Raw genomic sequence first — 15,023 nt, 5'->3', positions numbered from 1 at the left:
AAAAAAACATACTTTAAAATTAGAAGAATGGGAAATGGGTCTTCAAATGTCTCAATAATGTACCAAGAAAACTTATGTTTAGAAACTTAATGATGACTAGGAGAGAAGGCAACATGTTGCTTAGAAAGAGGGCAAATGCTCCAATGTCTAATTATTGGTAGTGAAAAATGACAAATGTTCAAAATTGCTATGCCAAAAATGAGTTAACAGTGGTTTAATGATTGAAGGTGTGGAAGATGTGATTTGCAACAACTATAGATTAAGGTCCATTCCTCTCTTAAACTAGTTAACAAAACCAACATTAAATTTAATAAAGGATTGAGAAATGGGTCAAAAAAAGTCACAATGTATTAGAGAAAACCCATGTTTAGAAAATTAATGATGACTAGGAGAAAAGGCAACATGCTGCTTAGAAAGAGGGAAAATGCTCCAATGTGTATCGTATTGGTAGTGAAAAATGAAACCAAACAATGACAAAGGTTCAAAATTACAATACCATAAATGAGGTAACAATGTTGTAACGATTGAAGGTATAGAATGTGTGATCTGCAACAGGTGTAGATTAAAGTTCATTCCTCTCTTCATGACAAAACATGAATCATGTGAAATAAAATAACGTGCAGCTAATAATTATGATCAAAACACGGAAATGAGTGCTTCAATTTAATTACTATAATGACAAAGAATAATTAGACCAAAATTAGCACTGTTTGAATGTGAAGGACGCATGCATGCATGCATCACTACAAGAAAAACCTTCTTTCCTGGCGATTTTATAATCGCTGGAAATAAAATCGCCGCATGTTTTAAACACCACATGCCGAATTTGGTTCCTGACTTAACTTATTCCTTTTTTTACAGCGATTTATTATGTATTAGTAGTGACTTTGTTTGCTGTAAAAGGTTTTTCACTGTCGCAGCGATGTAATGCTCGTCGCAACTTATTGTGGGCGCGAAAATAATCTTTATTTTCCCCCAATTTTTCCCCCCACCACGCTTGTTCTTCGATCTCCACTTCGACGAAACCCAGACCAAAACCAAAAACCCATTTCTCCACCTGAGATTGCCGACGGTCACGACTATTTGCGATGGACGGAACGCCACTCAAAGGCTTCATTGCTGTAACTACGTCGTTGACCTTCGGAGTCCCATTTTCCCACACCCTTCCCCCCTAGTTCCTCTTTCTCCATGGACAACCCACCTGCAAATGCACATTCCTCATAACCCAGCTTGCACACGGCTTTCACTTGAATGTTAATCGCTTCATTTTCGAGCCGTTTCTTATCCCTAGAAAGTCACGGCACAGTGCCTCCATATTCGGCTTGGAGCTAAGTTTTTGGGGCTTCATTTTCTTGTCGACCAAGTCTGATTTTCAGGGAATATATTACATTTCAAGTATATTTTCTTATCTAAATTTTCTCATTCCCATGTTCTTCGTTTAAGGTATAATTTTTGTTTGTACAATAATTTTTTTACACTATCAGTCTGAGTCCCATGTTCTTCCTTGAGGTTTAATTTTTGTATATCTGCCTTTTCTGTATGTGCTGGTCTAAGTTGTAGATATTAGTAGTTGGCAAAAATCGTCGGTGATGTTCAATAAAAAAAAAGAGCCTTTTTCTTGTAGCATTTATGGCCCTTTTTGGGGGAAAATTCACTTGCATCTATTAGCACAGTACTGTCCACAATTTCACTGCATAATCAAGATCATAACTTCAATTAAAAACCCCGCATGTATAAATTTAGTTATAGGGTATTTCAAATATGATCATCATTATAGTTGTCTTTTTGTAGTTAATATTCATATATCTATGTTCTTGCTAGTTGGGGGAACTCAAGTTCTTTCTAGTACTGGTGGCCAATTAAACATGAGCTGAGCAGAAAAAAAAAATTTCCCTTGGTTTTTCAAGTGCTATAATACTTGTCAATACCTTAAGCTATTGAGATTTTCTGTATTAAATATTGAGGCATAATTAACCTCTAAAATTCGAGTGCTATAAATATATATATTCAAATAAAAACTTGTTTTGAAAAATTCCATGGAAATATAGAATTGACTGGCCTTAAGGTATCCACCAGTACCGCCATCTTTTTATTCTTTGGCTGGGGGAAGCTAGCTAGCTAGGGAATGTTGGCGAGAAATGATCTGCTTATGATTTACAGTCTACTAACTGACTATCTGCATATAGAGATTAATTTATGTTACAATATAAAAAGCTTTACAATTAATTAATTTATCACAACAAACTATATAAATATATATTAGGGGTGTATATATAAGTAGGTATGTTTTTCAGTTTGTATGACAACTATTTGTAATTTCTGTTTGTGATCAACCAAACATTTATCTTTGTATATGATCTATACACATATACTTTTAAGAATAAAGTTGTACTAGGCTATTTGTGTTATTACTTTTTAAGAATGAAGCTAAACTATATGAATCAATTATCCCAACATATTTGTGTTATTACTTCTAATATTTAGTCTATAAAGCCACCACCCGACCATTTTTGTAATTACTAATTAAATGAAAACTAAATAATATATAGCAAAGAGTTAAATTTATCAACTAAAATATAATACATCAAACAGAAATAAAAATCTTGTTTAAAGTTAAAATTTATTAAAGGAAAAATAATTTAGAACGGTATCATCTAAGTTATAATGATATATATATATATATATATATATATATATATATATTATATCTTATCTTCCATATTGGAGCTAATTGTCAAACAATATTGTATTAATGTAATGGAGATCATGATGATGATGGGATCTCTGGTATCTTCAATTAATTGATTTGGTACTACATTATTTTATAGTATTAAACTTATACATTATAATATATATATATATATAGTCCATGCATTATGTATGGTGAGCAACTTATTATATATATATATATATACATATAAATATATATGAAGCAGTACTACTACCTTATACACAGAATCAACTATCACTGATTGATCAACTAATACCTAAAATTTTCCATTTGCATATTGTGGCTTATGAGCACATACGTACCATCCATAATGCTTTAATTCTAATATATTTTTTTATTTGTTTGAACCATAATTTGAAAGGGAAAGGAGCTAGAGCTAGGGGATCAGTAATTGTTAACTATAAAACCCATTAAAACCAATAACATTATAAATGCATTTTTTTTTTTTGGGTGCTAATTAAGAAGGGATATTGGAGGTGCATGGAAAATGCATGGGTGAATATATTATATTATATAGTGTGTGCGTGTGTGAGAGAGAGAGAGAGAGGATGGTGAAAACACAACCCACAATTAAGGAGCATCGATCTATGGTACGTAGTGTCTGCCTTTATTTATTTAGTTTTATTAAATATTCCTACAAATTGATTATAATTATATTCTATATTAAATCTTCAGCATGATAAACCTATATAGTCATGTTACGTATAATTAAGTACTATATAATATATATATATATATATATATATTATGCGTTACAATTAAATTAGTTGATCATGAAGAAGTAGTAGTCATGGTCTGATCTCATGAAAGTTGTTACTTTGAAACATGTCCATATTTAGTGCTCAAGATTAATAATGTACAACTTTAAAGCTAGCTAGCTAGCTAGGCTTTATATAATTATATATATATATATATATATATATATATATATTTCTACTTCCGCTAGCTTTTACTTAATTTTACTTTCAAAATTAGATCATGTACGACGAATTATAAGCCCCGAAGCAATCCAAAGCTGAGTACTGCAGATCCACCCGTCATATTTGGACATATTTAGAGCCCCCCCCCCCCCCCAAAAAAAAAAAAATTAAAAAAAAAAAAAAAACTAGTCACAAAACACAATCCAGCATAGGCTACAACTGAATGAACATTTTTATTACTACTCATATTCCAGGACCATACTAAGTATGCCCCTTTTGCCTTCAACAATTGCCTCCCCTCAACCATCCTATCCTACTAACATAAACCTTCATAAGCCTCTTTATACACAGCAAGTTTCCATCAATTTAGTTATAGGGCTTTTACTTGACTTGATTAACAGTTAAAATGTAGAAAGCAAACATCTTCAAGATATGTAAGAGCCATATAATGCGTAATCTCTGTATGAAGTTCAAATAAAAATTCAGTTTCAGCTATTCCTCAAAATTTCCAACTCGAGTTCAAGCCTAAAATCATTTTTTCATTAAGGGAAATGAAATGTACCTACAAAAATTAAAATGCATTTGTGTATATATGCTATTAATGTTTCTAATACCAACAAAGTGTATAATGCATGCTAAATTGAAAGCAGTTTCTTGCAATTTCTTGATCATAATGTCATGTAGTTGAGATTTGGTAAAAGTTATTTTATTCTGGGAACTTTTAGATCGAACTAAGTATTGATTGATGTTTAGCCCTTGCTATTTTTTGTTCGATTCTGAGCCGAGCTCAAGCTTATAACTAGCTAGCCTACTTTGTGCACTAGTATACTTTCATTTTCTTTCAAATTGCTATTTTTTTAAAATGAAACTGCACTACATAAATCATTCAATACAATACTACATGAAATTTAATGAAAGGGAGGAACTCAACCCAATTATCGCTTCCATCCATATATCTTTCATGTAGAAAACTCAATGGCCTTTATTGGATAGCAAACATCCAATTTGAATCAATTTCAGTTATTTATTTAGAATGCTTGAAATGAGGAGTTTTAAAGTTTGGCTTAGTGCTAAGTATGGATAGAAGTTAAATGGTTTGATGTTGTGCTTTGTAGTTGATTTTCCCTAAGTGAAGAGGATGTAAGGAGAGTGCTTTGTAGTTGAAATTATATAGTTGGTTTATGCAGTTAAGATTGTGATTAAAATCATTACTCCTATATGTTTTTGCTTTTATTTGTATATATTTTTTTTGTTTATTGATTTTGTTTGTGTTATATTCTGGTATTGAGATTTAATCTGAAAATTACTTGGATTGTTAGGTGCAGATTGTAGGATGAACGTCTAGTGCTTTTGATTGAAAAGCACTTGACTGAGCCCGACGGGCTTCTTGGGGAGCCATTTCACCCATGGGTGAGCTGAAACTCTTTTAGTTGGGGATTAAAGGTAATGAATACCCATACATAGCTGCAAATCCTTTTTTCTATTTCATGAATTCTTAAAACATAGATAGATGTTTTGTTGTTAGTGTTATCATATATGCTAGACCTTCTGAGTTTGGAAAGAAATATGGATTATTATTAGATAATCACTCTAAGTCAAGTGTATTCTACTTACCAAATTCTCTTGGAGTTGGTTTTTTGTTTTGGGTGATGTTGTTCATTTGTAAGTCTATATATATCATGTGTATACACACACACACACACACACACATATGGATATATATATATATATATATATATATGAGAGTGAAGGAGGTGGACATGTAGTTGGCCATCGATGGTTAATACTATCACAATCAAACATTATTTATCCAGTATTGATAAATACATATATATCAATGCACATCAATATTTTGTAGAAGGGACGACTGCATGGTCATATTCAAGTATTCTCCCTTTACTTGACATGTGATGAATTATCTTAATTTAGCATCTCGATCTAAGTTGTCATTTGTTAGTGCTAAATTCTGTATTACTAATTACTATATAGGGGTTTTTATTTATTTATGATAAATTACTATATGGACAACTAGGGACTACGTAGCTAGCATCATCATCGAACTTGACTCACGTTAATTCAGATGACAACTTATCTGGTACAAATTTTTGGAGAATATGGAGTCACATAATGTCATAAACAAGACGATATTTATGTTTAGTCAGCCAATTATCCTTGAAAAAATTTTTAACTAGAAACCTTCTGAGATACCTAGCTAGCCACATTTATAAATGCTCTTTAAGTTAAACATTTATTCTCCTATCCCAACATTTGGCCTATGGTGAGTTTTCATCGAACTTATATAATTATGGTCCCTGTTTATCTAACTTTCTTTCCCACCATATCTTTGTTTAAATGGACAAAAGTTGGATGAATGAGCCCGATAGGCTTGTATCACTTGCATACGCCGAATGCGTTAAATATTTCCTCACACAAGCATGAAATCATGGAAGTAGAAGGAATCGCATTCGGTGTCCATGTCGTGCATGCCTTAACAATCTGTGGCTACCTATATTTGAGGTGGAAACCCATTTGTTTATTAAAGGGATCAACCCAGATTACACCCAGTGGATATTTCATGGGGAGGAGGAGACAACATTGTACGTCAGTAATGACAATATCATCCAATAAGACGATTACATAGATGACATGCAGCATATGTTGGATGACATCCGGGCAGGCACCTTTGTTGATGTGCCCTAAGATAGCACTCCTGCGCCAAACAGGCCACCAATAACTGTAGATTTACCAGCACCATCTTTTGACCAGCTACTAGAGGATGCCCAACGTCCGCTTTTCGACTTGTGTATAGAATTTTCAAAGCTGTCATTCGTTGTGAAGTTGTTACACATCAGATCAATTGGTGGATGGTCAATTAAGTCATTTGACATGCTCTTCAATTTGTTGCGGTCTGCCTTTCCCGATGCCCTCTCACCACAATCATATGAGGAGTCAAGGTCTTTGGAGTGCAGTTTGGGCTTCAAGTACCACAAATCCATGCATGCCCCAACGACTGCATCTTATTTTGGAAGGAAAATCCCGCTCTTAATGAATGCCCTGTATGTAAGGCTTCGAGGTGGATACCGAATACACACGAGTCACGCGCGATACCTCAAAAAGTGTTGCGTCACTTTCCTTTGAAACCGAGATTGCAGCGTCTCTTTATGTCTGCAAAGATAGCAGGTGATATGTGATGGCACAAAGAGCAACGGATGATAGAAGATACTTGTATGAGACATCCAGCCGACTCTGAGTGTTGGAAGAAATTTGATGAACATCGTGGTTGGTTCGCTGCGGATCCTCGCAATGTTAGGCTCAGTCTGGCAAGTGATGGCTTCACTCCCTTCAACAACTTGGCTAAACCTCATAGCATTTGGCCAATGATCCTTGTCCCCTATAACTTGCCGCCGTGGTCATGCATGAAAGACCAATTCTTCATGACATCTCTGATTATTCCTGGCCCAAGGTCACCAGGGAATGAGATCGATGTTTACTTGCAGCCATTGATCAATGAATTGCTTGAATTTTGGGAAGATGGGGTTCTTACATATGATGCCTCAACTAAGGAGATGTTTATGTCGCATGCTGCCTTATTGTGGACAATCAATGATTTTCTTGCCTACGAGAATATGTCTGGCTGGTCAACAAAGAGAAAATTGGCTTGTCCGTCTTGCAATGTCGACACAGACTCCAATTTATTGAAATATGACCGAAAACATTGTTACATGAGACATCAACGTTTCTTACCACCAGATCACATATGGAGAAGGAGGAAAGGGTTGTTCAATGGTAGAGAAGATCATTGCATGCCACCAAAGGATATAGGACCTGACGATATTCAAACTCAATTGCAGATGATTGGGGGTGTTCAGTTTGGCAAATCTCATAGGAAGAAAAGACGCACTGCTGAAGAGCTGAACTGGACAAAGTGTAGCATATTCTTCATGTTACCTTATTGGTCAATAGTTCGACATCGGCATAATTTAGGTGTTATTCATGTTGAGAAGAATATTGCTGATAACATCTTATTCAATTTAATGAACAGCCCAGGAAAAACTAAGGATAACATCAATTCAAGGAGTGACTTGGAGATTTTGGGCTATAGAAAAGAATTACACTTGAGGCGTGATGGTGATCATGTAACAATGCCATATGCACTGTACACATTACATGGGGTGAAAGGAATAAATTGTGTGAGTGGCTCTTGGATATCAAATTTCCAGATGGGTTCGCTTCCAATATCTCGAACTGTATTTCTCTACGTGATTGCAAAATCTCAGGGTTGAAAAGCCACGACTATCACGTTTTCCTTCAAAGACTACTCCCCATTACTGCTGGGGGGTATTTAGGAAGTGACATTGCCTTGGCTTTGACTAAACTTGGTACTTTCTTCAAAGAGTTGTGCGCTCGAATACTGGATGTGAATCGCCTATCCCAACTCCAAACTAATATCGTCACCATTCTATGCAAACTTGAGATGATATTCCCTCTTTCCTTTTTCGATGTTATGGTCCACCTAGCTGTCCATTTACCCCATGATGCCAGACTTAGGGATCCAGTACAATATAGGTGGATGTACCCATTTGAGAGGTATCTCGGCAAATTCAAGCGGTATGTTAAGAATAAAGCCCGCCTAGAAGGTTCAATAGCCAAGGCCTACATTCACATCGAATGCTTGACATTTTGCTCCATGTACCTCAAAGACATCGAGACGAGGTTTAGTCGAGCGGACCACAACATGGATGCTGACGAAGAGGAAACGTTAGATGGGTTCAGAATTTTCAACCAGAAAATTCGTCTCTTGGGCATAGCTTCTAACGTGCAATTAGAAGATAAACTCTTTAGGACAGCCATCTGGTACATACTCAACAATTATGCGGAGATTAGACCTTATATAGAGTAAGTATTAACGAGTCTACTTAAAAATCAACTTCCATTTGATCTTAACAAGTTGTTATGAACCCAATACTAGCTAACTTGAATATTTTGCTGCACCTCGGTGCACCAAATGCAGGGAACACTACGAGAAATGTAAGGTGCAACACCTAAATTGTATCGATCGCACGCATCAAACTGAGTTTCCAACTTGGTTCAAGCAACGTGTAAGTTCTTATCCATCCCTATCTACGTTGAAATGTTATAGCTTTCATTTTATATGCTTTGGAATGACGAAAATAAACGTTGTGAAATTTCAACAATTTTGGTATAGATCCAAGAACATCGTACCTTGCATAGACTTGATGTGTTCGCTGATCTGTATGCATTAGCTTGCGGGCCTGATCGTTGGGTTGCAACATATGTTGCTTGCATAATAAATGAAAAAAAGTTTTATATGAAGCAGCGTGAACTTCGCCGGCGTACACAAAATTCTGGGGTGTTGGTAACCGGTGATGAGGCCACAAATAACGTGGACTTCTACGGTGTTATTAATAATATCGTAGAGTTACGCTACATGGAGTGGCGTCGGGTGTACTTATTTGAATGTGATTGGTTTAATGTTGGTGATCGAAAATGAGAGATGCGGGTGGATGACCATATGATTAGTGTCAACATGAACAGGACTTGGTATAAGGATGAACCATTCGTGTTGGCGAGTCAGGCTGATCAATGTTTCTACATAAGAGATTTATGGGCGAAAGGGAGTTGGAGTGTTCTGCAGAACTATACAAATAGGAATGTATACAACATTCCGCCACTGCGGAGGGTTTATGAAGATATTGATGGCGAATCAAGTACTCATGATGCCGATCAAGAAAATGAGTCATCATATTATTATGAACCAGTATAGTGTGATAATACAGATCAAGTGGCAACTCCACTGAATAGGCCTGATATACTACCTAGCCATGTTGATGCATGAGAAATCATGGATCCGGATGGTCAATGCATAGATTCAATAGGCTTTATTAATGAGGGGGAAAATTTAGATGCGGAGGACCTATCAACAAATGAGGGGAAATATTCAGATGAGGAGGACCTATCAACAAAGGATGAGTCTGTGTCATATTTATAATTACAACCTAGGAACTTCGTTCATTTAAGGTTGAGATATTAGATTTCTTGTTTGAAATTCCCATGTGTACATAGACATCTGACAATATGAGATTGTTTGAAATTAGTATGTGTATATAGACAGTTCAATATGAGATTGTATGAAATATATGTTTTGATTTATTTCTTACCACTATGAAGGATTTGCTTTCTCCTAACTCGAACTTCTTATCATGCAAATAACAAACAATCTTGAGAGTAGTATTCAACTTTTACAACATCCATACCTAATTTAAACGAAGTCTAACATGTGATTTTATTTGCTTTAGGTGACGTTCAAACCGAGAGGCCGCATGAGGAGCGCTATGCATTATCAAGGTATATATTTTGACAATTCAGTTATTCCTCTGTCTATGTTATGCTCAATATGTAAGCGTTAGTCTACCCAAACGTAATTGAAAATGGTAGATAAATGATCTTTTTTACGAACCTGTCTGTGACTTTGAGATTTTTATGTTCAATTGACTTATCAATTTTATCATAATGTTATTAACTCGTACTCATGCAGGTAACCAACCGGGACCCAATTCAAGAGGCGGAGGGAGACTTCAAGGTATTCGTGGAAAGCGTTATATACCATACTCAAGTTGTCACATTCGACCACATGGTGCGAAAATATCTTCATATCACAGCACGGAAGAGTGTAATCAATCCACCTCGGATGACTCGACACAGCCCCAAGTCCCCACCATGAGCCAACCCAAATCACGCGCCAGAACCTATTCAAGAACCCCCACCAAATGCAATGGAACAATCATCTCTTAGAGAACAAACTGGTGCATATTTTTCCAATACTTTAATTTTGAGGGTGTTATCATGTTTGTTGTGTTATTAAGTGTGAATATTCCACATTATACTTAAAAACACTAATCTATTGAACCTTGAAATACAGCTGCAGATGCACCCTCGAAGGCCGTAGCAGCACAAGAACAGAGAAAACAAACTCATGGGCCAGCTAAATGCATTTTCTTTGCAAACCTAAGGAAGAACGGGAAATTGCAGTTGAAGATAAATGATGGTGAGATAGCCCCATGTTGTGAACACGCTTCTATGTTCACAACACGAGTATCGTGGATTGTTAAACAATATTGCGACATGAGTTACAAGCATTGGTCGGATGTCCTACAAGCCATTAAAGAGGAGCTCATCGACCGTGTTTGGGTAAGTCATTGGTTACTTTTATTGATTATTTGAAAGTTGTTTATATAGTATAATCGTCGCCCAAATAACGAGGTGGCACATAATTATTTGCATGCTGCCTTATGTAGAGTGACTTTGTATTTGACTGGGAACGCGAAAACCATCGATTGACGGTGACAAAGGCCCTATGTAAGTACTTCAACTCCTTTTATCACGACTTGCACAAGATTTATCAATCATATGGAAGCCACAAAGGAGCGTTGGCTCATGGAACTAGCTTGGTGGACCCCATTGTATGTGTGAAGTTGTGTGGAAGGTGGGGCAGCAATGCATTTAAGGTACATATGCTCTTTCTCACATTAAACCATATATCTATCAAGTTAATATGTCTAAATATTGTTGTAGCAAATCTGTTTGTTTATCATAAGTAATCTTTCCTTTATGCGTATGGCAGAAAATTTCAGCTCAAAATCGGGAGAACAGAAACAAGCAGGCGATTAATCACACATTAGAACGTAAATCATTCATCCAATTACTTGAGCAAAAGGTATCTCTAAGGGAAAACAATCTTTTCATTTAAATAGACTTGTGAAAATGCACTTTACTTGGAGATTTTAGTGACAGTATTATATTACTGTTAGATAGTGGTTACTCATAGCTTTTGGGCTTAAAATCCACATGTCTACCACAAAATAACGTTTTCTTATATATATATATATATTATATTCTTATACTCATTGCTCACACGTGTAGCGCACTGAGAATGAGAATTTGGTCGACTTCTACAAGGAGACATGCTGGTCGAAGAAGAAGAATAAGTTTGTGACAGATGCTACAAAAGATACTTATGTGAGTAGTACACTTACAAAAGTTGTGATTTATGTTTCGTTCTATACGTGATAAATGCATACATAGCACTGAATCTAGGTTTGTTAATAATCGTTGTTTTGTCAATGTGCAGAAGGAGATACAAGGTAGGTTGGATGGCCTAGGACCAGAGCAACGTAGTGATGAGGCAGCAATGACTGTCTGTAGGGAGGTCCTTGGTCATCGACCTGGATATGCACGAGGACTTGGGGAGATGGTCATCCCGAGTCATGTAGACAACGTGACCAACTTCAAATGCAACAATACCTGTCTCAGGTTGAAAAACACAAGAAAGATTCTGAACAATATAAGAAAGATGCTGAACAATATAAGATAGATGCTGAAGACTACAAGAGTCAGCTGGATGAAATGAGGACAGAGATGTGGACTCTTAGGGAGCATCAGATACAAAATGACAACCTTATGCAGTCTTTCTTTAGGGCTTTTCCGTCATTTACTTAGTCAGTTCGACAGACTCAGTGTAATAATTCCCCCGACCCATACGGGGCTTCTCATATTTTGAAATTTTTTGGGTGGTTTTTTGTTAGTCAATATGACACTAGGGAGATAAGAAGATTGGGTGTCCTTGATCTTTTGGGTGGTTTTTTTGTTAATCTATACAACACTAGGCAATATATATATAGGCCGCTCTTGGCAAGGGTCCCTTGGTTTGGTAGGCATGTGGGGCCGCTGCAAAGGACCCCCGAGGGGAGGGTGAGGACACCCTCTCTTGCACAAGCGCTTTTGTAGGATGAGTTCTACCTTAATTGGTATCAAAGCCAGAATCAATATCACCGGGGGGTAGTATGGGCCGCTCCTGGCAAGGGTCCTTGGTTTGGTAGGCGTTTGGGGCCGCTGCAAGGGACCCCCTAGGGGAGGGTCGAGTATGCGGGCCGGGATAGTCCCACATCTGCTAGTAGTGATCCTACTAGTGGCTTTATATTGAGAGGGGCACCCTCTCTTGCACAAGTGCTTTTGTAGGATGAGTTCTACCTTAATTGATAAAACCTGAAATCGCCAGATTTTCTTCAGAAGGACCCAAACCAATGAGTTTGACGAAGAATTGGTATTCCAGGCCTACTCCTCCTGATTTACAGTTTGAAGAGAAAGTTTTTCAAAACCAATCTTCTTACTCTGCCGACAAGGTTTACGAATGGAATATTGATGGTTTCTTTGAACAATATTGATGGAATATTGTAGGTACAGAATATGCCAATTAATGAATTGGAGTTGGCTGAACTACAGGGAACAATTCAAAGAGTAAGTTATCCCATTTATCTCTTGATTTTATTTTTATTCTTTATGTCTAAAGCTTTGTATGACTTATCACAAAAATACAAATTATCTAGTTCAACCACAAGGTGTATAAGCCAAATTGAGCACTTGGCCTTAGCCTCATGAATCCTCTGGGCTATTGTTGCACTGGGATTTAGATGTTTAGTACATGCTGGTTTTATGTATCTGTGACGCCCCGACTCCCACGTACAAAAAACAAGGGAATCGTGACGTCAAGATGATGACAACACGGTCATGCATCCCAACGAAATGTGCTCAAGTGTGTGTACAACATGCAAAGGTGCACAATAAAAGTTGCAGCGAATAGTATAAATAAGTCAACTAAGTACCAGAAATTTAAATACAAACATTCAACACAATTTATCTTTAAAAATATACAGTCATCCCAAATATAATACAAAAGGTAAATACATAAATTGATAAAAACATAACTCACTAAACAGGAGCAATCCCAGATCACTCCTCCAATGGAGCCAAGCTAAGGCTCGTCATCATCATCTGCATCAAAATCTGCGATACCATAAAATGGTACCACAGGTAAGTATAAACCAAACAACTCTCGGGATAAAAATACATTAATGCAACCAACAATATAGCAAAATACATTTAGCCATAAAATATCATTTTTTCCCAGAAAAATGATTATTTCCAACACACGCCAAAAATCCCATTTTGGCCCAAAATATCTGTAAAACATTTTCCCATAAAATGATTCACACAAACAATCCATTTATCGGACACTGTAGGCGGGAATCGCAGGCGGGACTCTACCACCGTCCCTGCTTACCACCATCCCTACCGCGTGCACCGTAGGCGGGAATCACAGGCGGGACACAACCACCATCCCTGCTTACCACCATCCCTATCGCGTGCACCGTAGGCGGGAATCACAGGCGGGACTCTACCACCATCCTTGCTTACCACCATCCCTACAGTTCCTTTACACACAATGAATACTTAACAGAGCACTGTAGGCGGGAATCACAGGCGGGACACAACCACCATCCCTGCTTACCACCATCCCTACAGTCTCTTTTCCTTTTACTCACATGAAAATCCAATTCCAATAAACACATGAACATGTATGCAATCATGCGAAAACCCAGTTTTCTTTATAAACATGATCATGCATGCAATATGCGATGTACGTGAACAAGTCATAACCAACAACCACAATTCACAATGCAAACAAACACACAACTCCGTCCACAATCCATCCGACCCCCGAAACTCCTCGAACTCAGTCCGGCAAAACAAACCAATTCACAGATAATATGTGTTAGTGCAAAAATATATTTAAATCACGAAAGTTCTTTAAGGAAAATACTTACAGTGCAATATAATAATTTCCGGAGGATCTCGAAGTTGCAAGTGGTGATTTCTGAGCAACACCACAGTGTAAAATACACTGTGGCCGTGGGTCACAGATACCCACTTTTCAACGAGGACAAACGAAGACCCAAAAATGGTAGGGTAGGGCCTAGAGAGGTCGGTGAAGCCAATGGTGGCGGTGGTTTGCTGTGGGTGGCGGCGAAATGGGCGGTAGAAGACCAAAATGCCCAAATCGGAAATGTAGTTGGTGGAGCTTCACCGGTGACGGATCGGAGGTGGGGTTGGGTCCAATGAGTTGCCAAGAGGTCGGGGATGAAGTGGTAGGAAGATGGTGGCCAATGGCGGTGCGACGGCGGCGCAACGGCGGAAAGAGTGCCGCGGCTTCGAAGGGCTACTGGTGGTTAACGGCGGCACGGATGGAGGTGAGGTTGGTGGGGTGAGGTCGCCGGCGGCTGGGGAAGCTAGCGGGCTGGGCGGTGTAGGCCACCGCCGGCTCACGGCGGCGCTGGCGTGAAGGTGGCCCGAGCTTCGTGGGGTGCGTGTGGGCTACCGGCGGTGAGGTAGGGGCTGAGATTTGGGAGGTGAGGTCGCCGGAGGGAGGGGGAGCTGGTCGGCCGGGCGGTGTCGCGCACGGCGGCGCGACGGCGGCGGGCTGGGGGAGAGGAAGAACGGACGGAGAGAGAGGGGGA

This window comes from Juglans microcarpa x Juglans regia, chromosome 4D, assembly GCF_004785595.1.
Source record: "Juglans microcarpa x Juglans regia isolate MS1-56 chromosome 4D, Jm3101_v1.0, whole genome shotgun sequence".
Lineage (NCBI taxonomy): Eukaryota > Viridiplantae > Streptophyta > Magnoliopsida > Fagales > Juglandaceae > Juglans > Juglans microcarpa x Juglans regia.
This window is presented reverse-complemented; position numbering follows the sequence as displayed.